The sequence below is a fragment of the Vicugna pacos genome, chromosome 26 (assembly GCF_048564905.1).
Source record: "Vicugna pacos chromosome 26, VicPac4, whole genome shotgun sequence".
NCBI classification, from domain to species: Eukaryota; Metazoa; Chordata; class Mammalia; order Artiodactyla; family Camelidae; genus Vicugna; species Vicugna pacos.
In genome coordinates this window covers 11,354,735-11,372,335 of record NC_133012.1, presented here as the reverse complement: position 1 = coordinate 11,372,335, position 17,601 = coordinate 11,354,735, and the positions used below count along the sequence as shown (strand labels likewise).

Genomic DNA, 17,601 nt, shown 5'->3' with positions numbered 1-17,601 from the left:
CCATTTATAATCTGCTTTTGTCCACCACCCTGTACCTGCGGGAGATAGACAGAAGTCTCCCCTCCTTCTGGGCCGGTGTCTATCTGTGTGGGATAATTTTTACACTGCTCCACCTAGACCTTTAGTCCACTCAGCAAATCTGCTTATTAGGAACATTTTTAAAAACGGAAAGACCCAGATGCAGCAGTGGAGCCTACAGTTGGAAAGCACGTGAATGTCAGGTGAGCTGACGACTTTGGGCCTCAGTTTTCTTTCCTAACTACTCTGGGCTTCGGTTTCCCATCTCTCAAATGAAGACCTTGAGGGAGGCAATTTCCAGTTATTTTCAGGTTCTTATGGTCCTGGATGTATCTAAGCTTGTGTCGTCACTGTTGGAAAGGGCGCCCATACCAGGGAAGGGACAGAAAGGTCCCCAGAGCACTCATCCATCCAGGAGGCGAGGAAATGACCTCTCTTAATTCAGACCCAGGAAACCGGGTAGTGCACACCGCAGCCCGGCTGACAGGCCCTGTTGAACCAGGGATGGGCGCCCATTGGGAGGTAAGTGGGAAGCCTTTCTTAGATGCCTGAGGGACCACCGTTAGTGAGTGGGCTGCCCATCGCCCTTCTAGCTCTCCTCCCCTCCCCTCATCCCCGTAAGAATGAGAAGTCCTGGAGGGGGGGATTGAGCCTATGGGCTGTGGGGCAGAGAAGAACTTGTTTTGAGCAGAGAGGAGGTTCTATAAGGGGAAGCCGAGCAGAGCCACCTTCTAGGTCCTCCCGCTGCAGAAGCAGTTCATGGTTCAGTGTCTGGGACACGGGAGGAGGAAGGGAGAGCTGACCTTGGAGTATGAGGGCCTTGATCAGGAAGAGCTGGTACAGAAAACATGTAAAGATGGCTTCTTGTGAGTCTTCACCTTCTCCCCTTCTATTTTGGTGGATTGGGGCTGGATCAGGGCAAGTGGCAGAACAAAATTCCAGAAAGGCAGGTGGGCTCGGAGGGGAGGCGTGAGAGCGGCTGGCAGTGCTCGGCTGTGCTTACCCCTCTACCTGTCAGCTGCCCCGGGAAGCAGAGAGGGCCCGCCTGCCTCTGAGAGTCAGGTGCTCTCCTGAAACTCAAGCCAGGCTTTAAAAGAGGCAAGAAACGAGATGATTAAGTCAAATTGGGGTTGCAGTGGGGGTGGGTGGGGGTGGGGTGGGGTGCATTTCCCAAATCCCTGCAGGTGAGGAATTTAAGCAATGGTCATCGCTAAAGGTCTCTGTTATTCAACAAAAGAAATTAATTCTCACATATCTTGATTAAGTGCCTGCTGTATGCTTGGAAAAATCAATGGAGGTGCTTATAAAGCTTTTCTATGAGCCCTAAGGCACATTTTCTGGCTCTGCCTGCCTGATCCTACCTCATGAAAATTCCAGATGTCTGGAAGAGGCTGTGTTCCATTCCATGAGGCCTTCTGTGTTAGTTCAAAGCGACCGGGGTGCCCCGATGCAGACTGCACCACGTTCATGCCCTCAGCTGCACTTCGAGAAGGATACCAGGTGGGCCTGTCTCCAGAGTGATTTTTCTTAAGCAAGGGGTTCTTTGGAGTAACTGGGCCCCCAAAGTATGTGTGAACCTCCAGAAAATATGTTTTTTTTTAAAACAATAGAGTCTGTAACTTTTTTTGAAAGAATTTTTTAAATTATCTTTTTTGGTAGGGGGGTAGGTAAATAGGTTTATTGATTGATTGATTTGTTATATATATTTTATGGAGGTACCAGGGATTGAACCCAGGACCTCATGCATGCTAAACACACACTCTACCTCTGAGCTACACCAGCAACCCATTAGTCTATAACTTTTATTAGATTCCAGAAAAGAAAAAAATAAAGAAGAGAGATAAGAAGACATAATAAAGCAAAGCCCCCTCTCCCCAGACCACCAGCTGACTCTCTGCCCAGACGCGGGGAGGCCGTTCCTTGGTCTGTCCCTGTTCTCTGTATGGCCCAGGTGTTCCCCGACTTTTCCAAATGCAGGACACTGGGCTCTCCCCGCTCCTGCCCCCTTAGTCATTTGAAGGCTCTTCCTTGGCTACCCAGCCACTCATTGCTAGGCATGGAAAATGCTGGAAGGTGACATCACCAGGGGCCTTCGGATCCACACTTTCCCTCCTCCACCAGGCATATATTCCAGGATGACTTTGAAGGGATGGCGCCAAAAAAGCACCACCAACCCTGGGGTGAGGGGGCTTTTTCGGTGAGGGAGCCGGGCAGGGGCTGGGAAGCCGGCTAGTGCCTTAATCTCTGGGGAGGAAACATCTAGCTCTACAAGGGTTGTGTCACTAGTTGTAACCTTTTTCCTGTTTTTGTAACACTCCAAATCCCATTGATTTTCTTTCAGATGCCAGTCCCCTGGGAAGTAGGGGTCTCTTGACAATGATTAATGGGACATTTTCTTGCTAAAGAGTGGGATTTCTCATTTATGTCTGGGTTTTCTCTTTCATTTACTCACAGCCCACCTCCCGAGATACCCCTCAGAGACTTAAGACCAGCTCGATGGGTGTTTAGAAACAAGGAAGGTGCTTTTCCTCACCTGCTGTGCTCTAGCCCCATCCTCCACTTAACCTCTAACTGGAAAGGTCTGTGCTTATTTCCATATGACAGCAGTATTGTGACCCATTGAAGGAAAAAGCAGTAAGTGGGGGAAAAAAAGAGTTCTCTTTGTTTATATGTTGCCCTTATTGGATTTAAATTGTGGTTGGGAAGAATGGGACATAGGATGGTGCTGGAAACTGAGACGTGGAAAGATGCAGATTGTGAAGCTGGGGATCCCTTTCCAGCAATGAGGAGAAGAGGGGATCCCTAAGATGACAATAATTTTTTTCTTAGAGAAGTAAAGCTATTCTACCAGTTAGGGTAGGACAAAAACAAGTTGAATGAGGCACTTTGTGTAACAAAATGAGCACTGAATTTGCAGCTAAAGGATTGGGTTTTAAATCCCAACTCTGTCACTTACTAGCTTTGTGACCTCTGGGAAAAACTTACTTGAATTTCATTTTGTCAACTATCCAATAGGAATAGTAATGTATCCAGATGGTTTTACTCTCAAAGAACATTTTCAATACTTTGAACTGGGTTTTCACCAATTCAAAATGGCTTCAATACTAGAGGAAATGATCTAGCTCCGGCTACTAAAAAGTCAGTGAGTGGTCAAAGCTTCAGGCACGGTTTGATCAAGGGTCCAGAAGTATTTCTCTTGTAGTCTCTTATTATCATTTGCTTTCCTCTTGGAAGAAAAATGGTAGCAGCAGTTCCAGTTGGTAAATCCCATTGCCTAGAATAAGGTAGAACTTCTCTTTCCCAACTGATGAAAAAAAATTATTGGATCTCACTCTGACTGGACTTACATCACATGTTCACTCCTGAACCAATCGTTCAGCCTGGTGAATGCCATGCACTGACTGTCTTAGGCCTGGCTCCTATGTCCTTCTCTACACTAATTTCCATAACAAAAGGTATGGAATTGCCGTTTGATTTAGACTGGTTATTTTGAGGATACCATCCAAACAGCACAACTGCTTAATGGCAGAGAGGATGTGTGCTGGTGATACAGATGAAAAGTAGCATCATCCATGAAGGACTAAAGGGAGATTAGATAATTCAGCATAGACGAGCAGTCCTGATGTCACCCCTAGCACATGGAAGATGCTCAAGCACCAGTAAAATATGAATTTGTGGTGAAATATCCTGAATTAGTTTTCTATATCTGTGTAACAATTTATCACAAACTTGGCAGCTTAAAATAATGCCCATGTATTAGCTCATAGTTCTATAGGTCAAAAGTCTGGGCATCGTGTGCGCAGTTCTCTGCTCAGGGTCTCACATGGCCCAAATCAAGGTGTAGGCTATGCTGCATCCTTATCTGGAGCTCAGGGTCCTTTTCTAAGCTCATGCAGTTTATCGACAGATTCAATTCCTTGAGGTTATTGGATTGAGGTCCCTCTTTCCTTGGTGGCTTTCAGCAGGGTGCCCCTCTTGGCTCCTACAGGCTATTTTCAGTCTCCTCCATCTTCAAAGCCAGCAATGGTGAAGTTCCCTTGCATTAAATCCTTTTCATGTGTTGAATCTCTGTCTAGGTCTCTAGATTCAGATTTAATGGGTTCGTGTGACTACATCAGGCCCACCCAGATAATTTCCCTTTTGAGGAACTCAAAACCAACTGATAGTAGCCTTACTTACATCTTCAAAACCTCTTTTGCCATGAAATATAAAGTCATCAATCACACGGGAGTGTTACCCCCTCACATTCCTAGGTTCCACTCATGCTGCAGAAGGTACGAGGGGTGGGGAACAAAATCTTGTGGGCCATTTTAGATCTCTGGCTACTATATGCTCTTAGAATAAAAACCCAGTTATTTTAACATGTTTTAGTGCCAGTGCATGGTGTTACAATACAACAATACATTAATTGTTGAATAAATGAATGAACATAGTTCCCAAGGCCCTTCAGGATCTGGCTCATTCTTATCTCCTGCCAAATGACCCCCTACACACACACACACACACCTGTCCACACTCCTAGGCCAATCTTGCTAAGCCTTCAGATCAGCTGCTCTGGCCTCTTTGCTTCTCCAAGCCTGGGTCAGGTAAGCTGTGCCAAAATCTTCCTAAGTACCCTCATCAGAGCACTCACTATGGGATGGTATGATTGCTTCCATTCAAGACACTGAGAACAGAGAAAGCAGGAATATGCAGGCTGGTTTGGAATGTGACTGGCATGGATTTTGACATATATTTTTCCAAAGATTCAGACCTTCTAACATCAACCACACCCTTCACCCTAGAATCCATTAACACTACATCAGTGACTTGACTGTAGATCCTGTTTGGCTTCAGAATTCTGCTTTCATTTGCTTTCTTATTACATGAGAAGAGCTTAGGTGAGAGCACGCAGTAAACTGCCCAAGCCCACATGACTGACAGACACGGGTGCCGTATTTGGGGTCGAGATGAGGCAATGGATAGCAAGTGCTTTCGGTTTTTCAACCGAGTTTTAAATGTCCCGGATGAATGTTCACCTTCCCCTTCACTGTACTTCCTGCATTTTCCCTGCAACATTGCTCATGGTGGGAATGAAGAAAAGTGTGCACCTTACGAATTTTTCTTCCTGTTTGAAAGTCCATTTCCATCTCACAGAGAAAAGTCCTATAGGGAAGACTTAGGCCATGAGTGCTGAGAGTCAGGGCAGTAGGATGAGATAAGTGTGCCTAAGACTTAGCAGGAAATCCTGAACTGCACTCTCTGTGAACTTGGATAAGCTTCTCCTCAATCTTAAATATTCTGCTGGGCTCTGGGGATTAAAAAAAAAAATGAAGAAGCAGTTCCTGCCTTTGTGGAACTGCTAGTCTATGGGTAGAGACAGAAATGGCAGCAGAAAAGTGACATCTGTCTTGGTGAGTGTTAGAACAGAGGTGGTAGGGTACAGGGGAGGGAGCCGGTGGTGACAAGTGACTCTCATCTTAAGTCTGAGTGGGCGTTTGCCAGGAGGAGTAGGAGAAAGGGAGTTCGGGCAGTGGGAACAGTCTTGAGTAAAGGTACTGGGGCACAGAGAGGAATGGGAGGAGGGAAGGGCGAGGCACTGCACAGACACGGGTGTTGCTCAGGGAGGCAGGCAGAGATCTGGGGAGGGTGGTGCATGAGGTAATGGAGCCACGGAAGGAAGGTCTCCACCTGGACCATCCACTCAGCGAAATGCAGGTGAGGAAGAGAAGCGATTGGTCTAGGCAGTTGCTTAGACAGCACAGCAGAATTTTCCAAATGCCCCAGCCTTGGTAACTTCCCCACAGTCTCAGCTTCCTTAGCATGCCCTGTCCGTTGGCTATAACAGAGTGAAAGGCCCTGGTCTTTTATGCCAGCAAGGAGTCACCAGGAACAATAGGGACCTTTGAGGATGGCTTTGAGGCCTTAAAAAAATGGCTGTAGAACTGATTGGCCCCAGGACCTCTGCTCAGAGAAGAGAGCCTGGAGAACTAGCAGTCCCAGGCGTAGTGACAACCTGGACTCAAGGGTTGGGGAAATAGACTGCACCTCTTGATGGATGGAGCTGCAAAGTCCACATCGGATTCACGGATGGGTAGAGAATTGGGGCCATTTTCACAATCAGTAGACCACAGTCCTCTCTTGGGTCACCAATCTTCACATGCAATATTGCCCTCCTCCCCAAAGACCTCCCAAAGTTGTGTGTTGTTATGGCATCAGATTCTGGTCCAAGGCCAGGATCTTGTGACTAACAACAGGTCCAAATGTGGCTCCTCTTGATCCAAAGTCTTACGAGCTAAAAATGCAAGATATCTGCCTCCCACATACAACATACAGTGATGAAACAGGCACAGGGTAACCACAAAGGACACTGCCATCGGAAGAGGGGACAGATTGGAAGGCTTGGGACTTGGACAGTTCTGAAATCGCTCAGTACACATGTTGCCCAGGGTTGGCCTGCGGTCATGGCAGTGACTCTCCCAACCATTGTTCTTGGCTTTTGGCCCCTCCATCTGGGACGTCTTCCTTTCCCATCCTCCGCCACTTCTGATGAGGGCACAGGAAAATTGGCAACATGCTCAGTCTTTTACCTCCTGTAAAGCACTGGGGACCCAGAGGCCTTTTACAATTTTGAACAACTTTAATTTAGAACCTTTTAGTCTAGGCTGATGGCACTTTGGCTTTATAGTTCCACTAAAAATTTTCCCGGGGTTACTCTGGACGTGATTTGAATCCACTCTGTTTCACAGATTCTTCTTGAGACCTGCCTAACTCTATAGACTTTTTCTCAGCTACTTCTGACACTGGGGCTGCTATGGGACAGAATTTTTAAAGTTCCTAGAAGCCCTTTTGTCCAGCTGAGAGAGTACACCAGGCACTGCTGTAATTCCTTCAAAAGTCTTAGAACCACAGTCTTGATTTGTCTTTTACTCTAAGCTTGTATCTTTCTGGCAGTGCCTTGAGTTTCATCTTTTACTGGTTCAATTCACTGGAGGTAAGAAAGTTTTATTTTCCATCCTAGCCTGTTCTGCACTCTCTATAGTCACCTAGCAAACTAACCAGTTCTTTCTTTAGCAGTAGCCATTTTCAAGTTCTGCCTGGAAATCTCATTGCTCAGATCTAAAAGCTCACAAGGTACACTTTCTGTCTTCTAACCTACCACAGACAGTGATTTTACCAATTGTTTTGCACTGTTCAATAATGGGTCATCATTTCCCCAGACTTCTATGATTTTCGGGCTTCTGCTTGTTGCTTGGTCCCTAAGACAGTGTCACACATTTTAGGATTCTGTTACTGCAGCCTCTCCCTCATACACATTTTGTTTCAGTTAGCCATCGCTGCATAAAAAAACTCCCCAACGCTTAATCACTTAAGAATCACTTTTAGGGTCATGATTCTGCAGACCAGCAATTTGAGCTGGTCTCTTCCATTTGTGGGTGGGCCAGGTGGCTCCATTTTTAGAGATTATCTGGCTGTTCACCGGGCACCTTGACTCTCCTTCACGTTTCATTCTCTGTGTTTCTTTCACATCCCTCGAGCACGTTAACTGGGCTTATTTTTTATCGTGAAGTAAAGTTCAAATGCAAACACACCAAATTGTTCAAGAGAGCATACAGAGGTACACAAAACCTCTTAAGACCTAAGCTTGAAACACGCATGCTGCCCCTTCGGCTGCATTCTGTTGAATCACAAGCAAATCACAAGCTGAGCTGTTCTGAGTGAAACTATGAAGGTACACAGCAAAGGGCGTAAATACAGGGAACCATTAATTGGGGCCATCCACGCAGTCAATCAATCCCACGGAGAGAAATAATCTATTTTACTAAAGTCACTGTGCTTTGTTATAGCACCATGGTTTGTAATCTAACGCTCCTGCTGTGTGCCCAGCAGTGTGCCTGTAACCTTACTCCTATTTCCAAAATTAAAAGGAAGAAGCATTGTCCCCAGGGAAAGCTATCCTGCCTCTGTCAAGCCTCGTCTCTGCTGCTTGAGCTTTCCTGGACTGGCCTTTAGTGGAGAAAAGAATTCCGGTGAACATAATTGTCATTTCGATGTGCATAAAGTGAAGAGCCTGAGACCATAGGGAAGGGTGACACTTCAGAGATTCCAAAATAAAAATAAACAGACACAAACCATTGCAGTCCCTATGGATAATGCCATTTTTACAAAAGCAATCATTCGTCTCCAGAAGACTCTCAAATGGGTTTTCCTCTCAAAACCAAGTGGATGCCCTAATATGCCTTCAACTGAGAACATTTAAAACTCTGAATATTTTTAGACAAGTTTTACTGAGGCCTTCTGTTATGGGCTGAACTGTGTCCCCCACCACACCCCCCTTCAAATTCATACACTGAAGCCCTAACCCCCACCTTTGAATGTGATTTTATTTGGAGATAGGGTCTTTAAAGAGTTAATGAACGTTTAATGAAGTTAAAGGGACATCATGAAGGTGGGCCCTAATCTAGCATGACTGGTGTCCTTATGAGAAGAGATTAGGACACAGACATGTACTGAGGGAAGACCACGTGAAGACACAGGGAGATGATGGCAGTCTACAAGCTGAGGAGAGAGGTTTTGGAAGAAACCAATCCTGCGGCCACCTTGATCTCAGATTTCTAGCCTTCAGAGCTGTCAGGAAGTGGATTTGTTTGATTTAAACTATCCAGTCTGGGGCACTTCATTACAGCAGCCCTAGCAAACTCATACACTTCCTAAGATGGCAATGACTTAGGGTTTTGTGTGTGTGTGTGTGTGTGCTAGAATGGCTCACTTTGAGGGCCCACAAGTTTCCTCGTCAAAGTAGATAGCAGAGCTTACGCTTATTGACAACAAAATTTTATTGAGCACTTACTCTCTGCCAAGTTCTGTGTTCACATGTACCTTCTCATTGCCCTCAAAGTGATCTTATGAGTTAGGAACTATGTTATATCTGACTTTTTGGTGGGGAAACTGAGGCTGCAGTGACTAAGGTGTTGAGCGACGGGATCTGAGCCTTCCAACTGGCAGAACTGGGGTTTCACCTCTCTCAGCTGGAAAAGGCCTGGTCTTTGAAGTCAGACGGATGTGAAGTCACATCTCTGTTCTGCAAATTACTAACTATGCTACGTTGAGTGGTTACTTAATTATTCTTGAGTCTTAGAGTCCACATCTAAAAAAATGGTCACAGGGCACAAGTTATTGTGATGGTTCAGTGATGTAACTTATGCCTACTAAAATCTTTAAAGAAGACTAGCACAATTCTTATAACATGTCAGGGGGCTCAATGAATATTAGCCTTTGTGAGTTAAGACAACATCAGGCCCTGTTGCCTTACAAGCATCTCTAATCCAATCGGTCTGTGGGTCAGGGCCAGAGGTCAAGGCTGTTTCCTGCATTACATTTTTTCCAGTGCCTTGTCCCATCTGCTCTTATGTTTCCTCAAAGGATATGACCTTTACCCATGACCTCAGAGTGTAGATGGGAGGTCACAGAAGGTCTCACGCAGACCCAAGAAACTCAAGATTCAACACAAACTGTTGCACAAAGAAATCAAAGGCCACCATGTACCTCCTCTTAATAAATGGCTGAATCCATACTCTCAATAAAAGGGTGGTGATGTGAAGGATAGGTTATGTTCAGAGTTGTGATTTGGAAGGTGTTGTTTTCATTGGATGGGATTTTATTGATCAGAGGGTAAGGATGGTATTGTGCTAGGCACAGAGGAGAGGTAAACTCTGAAGAGGCACAGCACCAGATTGAGCGTGATTAGTGCCTTTAAAAGGCAAAACATGCTGAGAGGTTAGGGGACAGACCAGTAATTTTTGGTTTAGAAACCTACAAAGCCTCCATAGAGAGGATAACATTTAGGTAGAACTTGAAGGAAGGGAGGAGAGAGATGGCTTTTTTGTCCAGGCACACTCTGCCCTCAGCCTCGTGGTGTGTTAAGGCACATGGGTCTATGTTAAATTGACAGTGTAGACTCCAGCTGAATTGTAACTATTTGTAAGAAAACAGTTTGTAACTTATTACTACTATACTCCAAAAACTTCGCAGAAAGAGGCTATTTCAGGGGCGACTATTTGAAAAATAAGTAGTTCTTCAGTCTTTTTTTTTTTTTTTTTGCCTACTTTAAGCTCTTCCCTGGGATTAAGTCACATGAACCAAGAGTGGGGGTCCTGGATGATGCAGCATGAATGATGTTGTATGGCCAGGGGATGAACTGCTTTCATAGCAGGTGCCCTGGGGTGAAGGACAGGGCATTCCATCATGGGGATGCTTTCCAGGCTGCCCATCATTGGAAAGTATCCCGACCAAGACCTGATCCTGTAGCTCTCTCTGGTCCAGTGGTTGCTCTTTCTCTGAGGAAGTCTTGTCTGGAGAGGAAACCAGCTTTTCCTTTCAGAGTTGGTTTTTAGAGAGCCTGGAGTCAAATCCGTGGCTCCCTCACAACAAGTATGCACATCATTTTGGGACATGGTGTTTAAAGTTTTACTCTTGGCTCCATTTGAAATCTCCATCGTTTTCTTAATTCTTTCTTAAGTTCCTCTCTTTGATTCATGCTTTTCCATTCCGGCTTTTATATCCTGGTGAGCTACTTCCAGTCTTTTCTGAAAGGAGGTGTGGTTGAGCTACACAGTCCTTTCATTTCCTTCAAGCCTGCAGATCTTTGCCCATGAGGTTTCCTTTACCTAGAAAACCCTTTCCTTTCCCCTTTTTCTCTTTTCACGTTTCCACTCTTTCCCCTTGACATCCCTGAAGCTCTGCCCTCTTTGTCTGTTTAGATGTCACCTCCTCCATGGGTGTGTTCTCTTAGCCTGTCCCCCGACCATAGTGCTCCTCACTCTCCGCAGAATGGACTGTTTCCTTATCTGTATCCCCTGCTAGACCATATAATTTGTGAGGCTCGAGACTCTATCTGCCTTCATCAGAGTAGGATTTTGCCTGATACATATTAGATACACAGCAAACATTTGCTATATGGATGAGAGAAGTTATTTTTATAACCTTCAGTTTTCTGATCTGTCAAGAAGACACTGGTTATCATGCAGGATTGTGGTGAGGATCAAAGAGAGTGATTCATGCAAAATTCCCAGTACAGAGTCCCCCATATATTATGATGTCCTCTCACTTTCAGCCCCACTTCCTGTAAGTGATTTATTTCTTAGGACATCATTCACTAGGAACCAAATACTTCTTGGGAGCCGTGCATGTTTATCTCCAGGAAGAAAAGTGATTAGGGAGGGCTTCCTGTAGAGGTGGAGCCTTGTGGAAGCATTTAAAGGAGTTAAGACTTCAGACAATAGCCAGCCTCAGAGAGGGGTGGTGGAACATGGGCTGTGGAGAGGGACCAATCCTGGGGCCAGCAAACAGCCCTCGACTTCATCCTTCCAGGTCACTACTCTGTTTTTTGCGGGGTTTTTTTTGGGGGGGGGTAATTGAGGAGGTACTGGGGATTGAACCCAGGACCTCAAGCACGCTAAGCATATTTTTTACCACTTGAGCTATACCCTTCCCCCAGGTCACTACTCTGATTTTCAGGAGGCAGCCTTGACAAATGCAATGGACTTGGGGCTCAGTGTTAGTGGACCTCTGATGAGCAGGTCCTGGAAGTTGTGAGCTCCTTTGTGCATATTTTCCCTCTTTGTGGTTCCAGAATTTAACATATTTCCCTATTCTGAAGCCTGGTGAACTCAGTTGTCTAAGCCACTTCTCCCTTGGCTTTCCCTTCAGCCAGTAACACAGTTTATAGTGTCTATTCTGTACCCAAACTCCTTTTACCCCTTTGGCACTTAAAGCAACAGAGCTTCCAAAATGGTCAGAGACTATCTGCACACATGTCTCTGAGATCACTACACGGTGATGGAAGAAATGCTACCTCTTTACTTATGGGAGGCAAGATTCCTTCCACAGATGTGGATTGAGCCCCTCCTGAGTGCCAGGCACTGGGAAGAGAGGTATCCAAGGATAAGTAGCTTGGTCCATTATCCCCCAGCCAGGAGAGGATCTGTAGTAGCTGTTCTAAGAGTGGCCTCAGCCTCTTTAAAGCCTTCATAGTCTGTTTCTTCTTCCGCATCTTGACAAGTCACCCAGACAAATGATTCAAGGGCAAATCATTGTGCTTGCTATGCAAAGGCCCCTTCTAATCGTATGTCTCCTAATAACTGCTGTAGAGCCCCTCCTACAGGAAACTTCCAGAACTGCAGCTGGAGGATCTGGGAAGAAATGGTACGCAATGCCAGGCTCAGGTGAGTAGTGGGGAGGTTTCCAGTCCTTTCTGGGGGCTCCCTCCATCTCAATGTCTCACTCTCCCCATTCGCCAACAGAAGCCAGAATAAGGAGTGAGAGGAGGAGGCACTCCATCTCTTTCACCATCTTTGCTTTCCTGCTTCCTTTTAATATGATGGAGATCTTAATATTTAAATACGGCTACTTATAATGGTAGTTCAAGTCAAAAACATACTGTTTCAGTACAGCCCTAGCTCAGGGCTATGGACATAGCAAGGTCTTAAATAAATACATAGGGTTTGCTTGGTTTTACGTCTTTGATTCTTGGAATCAAATGTGAAAGACAGCTGATATCCTCAAATGTTCCTTGTTTCATGTGGAACCAAGAGGCTCTGAGCAGCAAATCTCAGAATGAGGAACCATCTCTTTCTTCTCTGGCCAAAGGGAACCAGAAAGGAGAGTCAATAGGCTGTTCTTATAGTCCCCATGGTGTCCAAGATCTAGGTTTCCATATTGAAAATGAAGACTATGCAGATACCAAAAAATTATACCAACAATTCCCTGTCAAGATCAGCTGAGCAAGCACAGTATTGGCTGGAAAACCCCGACCTCGTTTATTAAAACAATAGTTCCTCAGGACACTATAGAATTTCACTAATAACTAGCTGAATATATGTTTCAGCCTGGTAATAATGGCTAGCAAACTAAGAGGTACTTACACTTAATTATACCTCTAGCGTTTAGGCTGGCACAGAGGGAGGCCTTAATTATCAATGTGTTATGCCCCTGCTTTACATATAACAAATGGCCTTAATATGGCTATTCATGTTATAGTTTAAACATCTCGGTAATTAGGAAGAGGAAAATAGGTGTAGCAGAGGGAGCTGTCTGCTTCCTGAGCTCTATATGTGACCTTCTGCGCTCTGCACCTCTGAACTGAGACTCTCAGCTGAGGGAGGCAGGACCAGCCTTGGGTATGGCGTGGATATCCAGGCACATGACAAGGCTAAGGTGAGAGCTACTCACAGAATTATATCCATTTACTTAACATATCTACTGAATACCTCCTATGTGCTGAGCACTGTTCTAATAATCACAGGGGATGCCAGAAAACAAAACAGACTCAGATCCCTGCTTCTATGGCGCTTATATATGACGCTGGTGCAGTTATGGAAGTGATAACTGGCTCAGAGATAGTCACCAGTAGTAGGCTTGCCCTCTGCCCTGTCCCGTCTTGTGCTTCCTTCAACAACTTGGATGAAGACATAAAAGGCAAGTGATCGATTCCGCAGAGAGCATGAGTGAGCACCCACCAATGCATAGCACGGTCCTTACATGATTTCTCATCCTCACCACAACCTTGCAAGGCACTTACACTATTATCATCCCTTTCATTTCAGATCACAGAATTCTGTAGGACTTAGTGGATTTCCCATCCAAGTTGGCTTCCCTCCCTCTGAAGACGCAAGGCTGAAGATGGTGTAATTAATACTGGATAATGAGATGAGGATTCCAAAAGTCTTTATTATCTGAATAAGTGAGCTCAAACTAACAGTTTGTACTGGGGGTGTAATATAAAGCAGTCAGGTCTGAGACACAACGTTTAGAGACTTGAATCCTCTTGGCACTATTTTTGATGCATTATCTATTTCTGTGATTACTTCCTGTAGTTTATGAGGTTTTTCCCTGGTACTCTGGAGGAAGTTGTCATTTAAAATGCAAGATTAATAAATTTAATAGCCAAGTTTAAGTTTAAGCAGCCATGGTCAAGGTGATTTAGGGATTGATCTCTGTTCTAGCTATCTCTCACCATGTAATGAACCAACCCCAAACCCAACGATGTAAAATAACAATCATTTCACTATACACGCTGATTCCGTGTCAGGGATTTGGACAAGGCATGTCAGGATTAATTTGTCTCTACTCCACAGTATATGGGGCCTCATCTGGGAGGACTGCAATGGCTAGGGGGCACTCAGATATCTGGGGGCTGGATTGCTCTAGAGGGTTCTTCACTCACATGTCTAGTGTCTGGGCTGGGGTGACCTGAAGGCTGGGCTCAGCTGAGACTGTCTCCTGGAGCTCTTCCATGTGGCTTGGGCTTCGACACAGAATGGCAGCTCAGGGAAGCTGGATTTCTTAAATGGCAGACTGAAGCTCCAAGAGCAAGTGTTCTAGCAAATTAGGTGAAAGGCACATGGAATCACTTCACCATAACCTAGCAGTCAAAGCAGTCCCAAGTCTGTCTAGATTCAAGGGGAGGAAATATGGACCCTATCTTTTAATGAAAGATATATCACTGAACTTGTGGCCATATTTAAAAACCACTGCATCCCTAAGAAACATATCCTCCCTGTGGGTCTTTAGCTCAATTTACTTTGCCAGAGTAATTCCCAATTTGCAGAAGGAAAAACTGGGAAGGGAGGATGTGACTGTTGTTTTTCAACTCTTTGAAAGACTGTCACATGCAAGAGAGAACAAATTTAACTCTCAGGCTTCAAGTACAGAACTAAGAGCCAGTAAGTAAATATCAGAGAAGAACTTCCTAGATTCAGGGATGTCTGTCAGTGGCCGGACCAGCTAGGAAGACAGTGAAGTCTCTGCTTTTTGAACTATTGATAAAGCACAAATCAAGAATGTTCTAGAAGAGTTTCAGGCATTGTCTGGGAGGTTGGAGTAGATGATTTCTTTAGGAAAGCAAAGGCAGTGAGTGACTGCACATCAGAAACATCAGCACAGATATGGGGAATGATGAATAATAGTGCAAGACTTCAATTGTCTTTTTCCAAATTACCTCCAGAGAATATGATTTCAGGGATATTGGGAGGGCCTGATGGTATCTCCCCTTTAACACTCCTCTTCTATATTGGTGTCTGAAATCCACCTATAAAAGACTAATTCTTTTAATTTAAGATTTCGATCCTTGTTCAAATGTAACAAAACACCCTGGGAGAGGTGAGAGCCGAAGCTCTTTTGGGTTAATTTGTAATTTAACACGAATGTGTTCCAAGTCCTATTCTGTGAGCATAATTTGACAAGAAAAGACAGGGCCTGGAGCTTATAAGAAAGGATGAAGGGGAAATACACCAAAAGGAGAGAAACGATGGTGCAGGGTTTGGGGAGGATGCACAAATGTCTGGGAGAGCTGAGACTTAACACGGCAACCCTGATGGAGGGTTGATTTCTTCAGCTTAATTTAAATGGATGAGAAACCACAGTTTTCTGAGCAAAGCGGTAGAAAGTGGGTGCCCTGTTTGCTACGGTTTCTGAACTTGAGAAATGCAACAATGACCACAGACTCCTCTTCCCTGCTTGGAGCAGTGGAGGGGAGGCTCATGTCCCCTCATATAATCCTGTCCCCACACTCTGCTAGAACAGAGATGATCTGAGGCCGAACCACTTCCTGAGAAGTCATGTCAGCCTCTGTATAAACAAAGTAAAAATCGCAACCATAAATCTTCAAAGCAAGAGAAATCCCAGAGGAGGACAGAGATGGTGTGGGAGGCAGATGCAATCCAAGGGGAACAAGCTTCAGGTTGTACACATTAGATCTGGTCCTTTAAAAACGACCTTTTTAGAAGGGCGAGGGATGGCAGAGATTCAAACAAAGACTATAAAGTGTAAGGCATCAACAGAGCCCTCCATACAGGGAAGAACAAGTAACCAACAGACTCTTGTACCCTTCCTCGCTCACACTACCCACACACCCCAAAGAATTTCTGATCCAAGAGGGGAAGATAAAATGTTTCAACCTATGTTGAAGATTCCGCACTCCCCACCCCACCCCCAATTTCCATTTCTGCATTCTCCTTCCCTTACACAGGCCAAAGTGCACCCCGGTAAAACCAGCTGTCAGGAAAGCCTTTGATGTCAGCTATTTGCATCTTAATGTGATATAAAGACAATGGGCTGCCTCCCTTAGCATATTTCAGTTTGAAGGCTGATCTTAGGACAGGGTGAAAGACTGTCCTCCAAGGGAATTTAAGCTAGGGAAGAGCCATTGGGCAGATGCTGGGGAAGGGGAGGTGACTGCGGGGAGTTCCGCAGACAGCTGCCACTTCCATTTGGGGGGGGGGGGCGGGTGCTGGGTGGTCAGCTGCTGGTTCACTTGCAGGAGGCCAGAGGATTTGGGTTTTGGGCTGGATGCTTCACTCCTAGGGAGCACATAGTGAGTGGAGCTCAGGCTCTGGTCCACAGTGAGTTGATGTGCCCCTCTCTCTACCTCAAGCTTTCTTCCTTTGGTCTAGAGAGGAGCCAGCTCACTGGGGCTCCACATTACATGAGCAGTGGCCCCAGGGATCTAAGCATGCCAGGAGACAGGTCTTCCTCCCAGCAACAGGAATTTTAACTGGGTTGTAAACAGACAACTATGAGACCAAAGGAGAGATCTTCCAAACAGAGACTTTGCATGATCCTAGTACTTCAGACCCATCCATGGCGATCTTAGGATGAGGAGTCTCCAAGGAACACCAAGTGCTATTTATTTTCACCAATATATATAAAATGAGCCCTGACTCTGTCATGCACTGCCAATAAGCAGCTCTACAAGATCGCGACAAATCAGAGGTCCCCAAGGCCCCATAAGGTTATTTTCCTAGCATTACACATCCTCCAAGCCATAGATGTCACAACACTGTTCTAGCAGAGATTGAATATCACCCCATCATTAGAAGATGGAAAGTAAATTCAATATACAAGATCAAATGGAGACATTTCTTTTTCTTTTCTTTTTTATTTTTTTAAATTCAATTCCTGAACCAGTAGATCTTGGTTGCAAGGAGCTTTTAAACTTTCCCAAGCACAGTTACAATGTGATGCTCAACAAATCCATTTTAAAGGGTCCATTTGATAGGATTAGGGGGAAAGAATCAGTGGCTCTACAGATTCATTTAGCATAGATCTTGTCCAAAGAAAGGAAAAATCTTGGAACTCAATATGAATAAATTTAAATGTGACTCAGGAGAGAGAGCATTTTTTAATACATGAATCTGAGCTATGTGAAACCAGCAGTAATAAATAAGACATAATACTATTGATGGCCAATAAACAAGAATGAATGTCTGAAATAATATCACATACTAGAAACCAACTTAGACAGCCAACATCCCACTGAGTCAGATAGTAACCCTTTATTGGTCCACACTCACAGAGACTCAAGCTGGCTACAGAGGGTGCAGTTGTGGGGATTCTGCAAGGCATCTGCGTGTGGACTTGTGCTGCCCTAACACTGAGAAAAAATGAAATCACTTATTCATCATCGGAGGAAAGACCCAGGGTCTCTCACATTTGCATCAGTTATTATAAAGCACCTTTGCTAGGCAATTTTCTTTTTAGATTTGTTATAAAAGTGTTTTGCATAAAAAAATAGGACCCCAACTCCTGCCTGAGTACTAAGGAATG

At 44.9% G+C, this 17,601-nt stretch overlaps 1 long non-coding RNA gene across 1 annotated transcript; it reads left to right on the top strand.

Annotated features, from left to right (window-relative positions):
- The first annotated feature begins 40 nt into the window (after positions 1-40).
- On the top strand, positions 41-16,247 carry LOC140689595 (uncharacterized). The gene is made up of 4 exons (XR_012064635.1): positions 41-221; positions 1,396-1,518; positions 12,147-12,221; positions 13,602-16,247. It is a non-coding gene; the product is annotated as an uncharacterized lncRNA (long non-coding RNA).
- Positions 16,248-17,601: the final 1,354 nt, after the last annotated feature.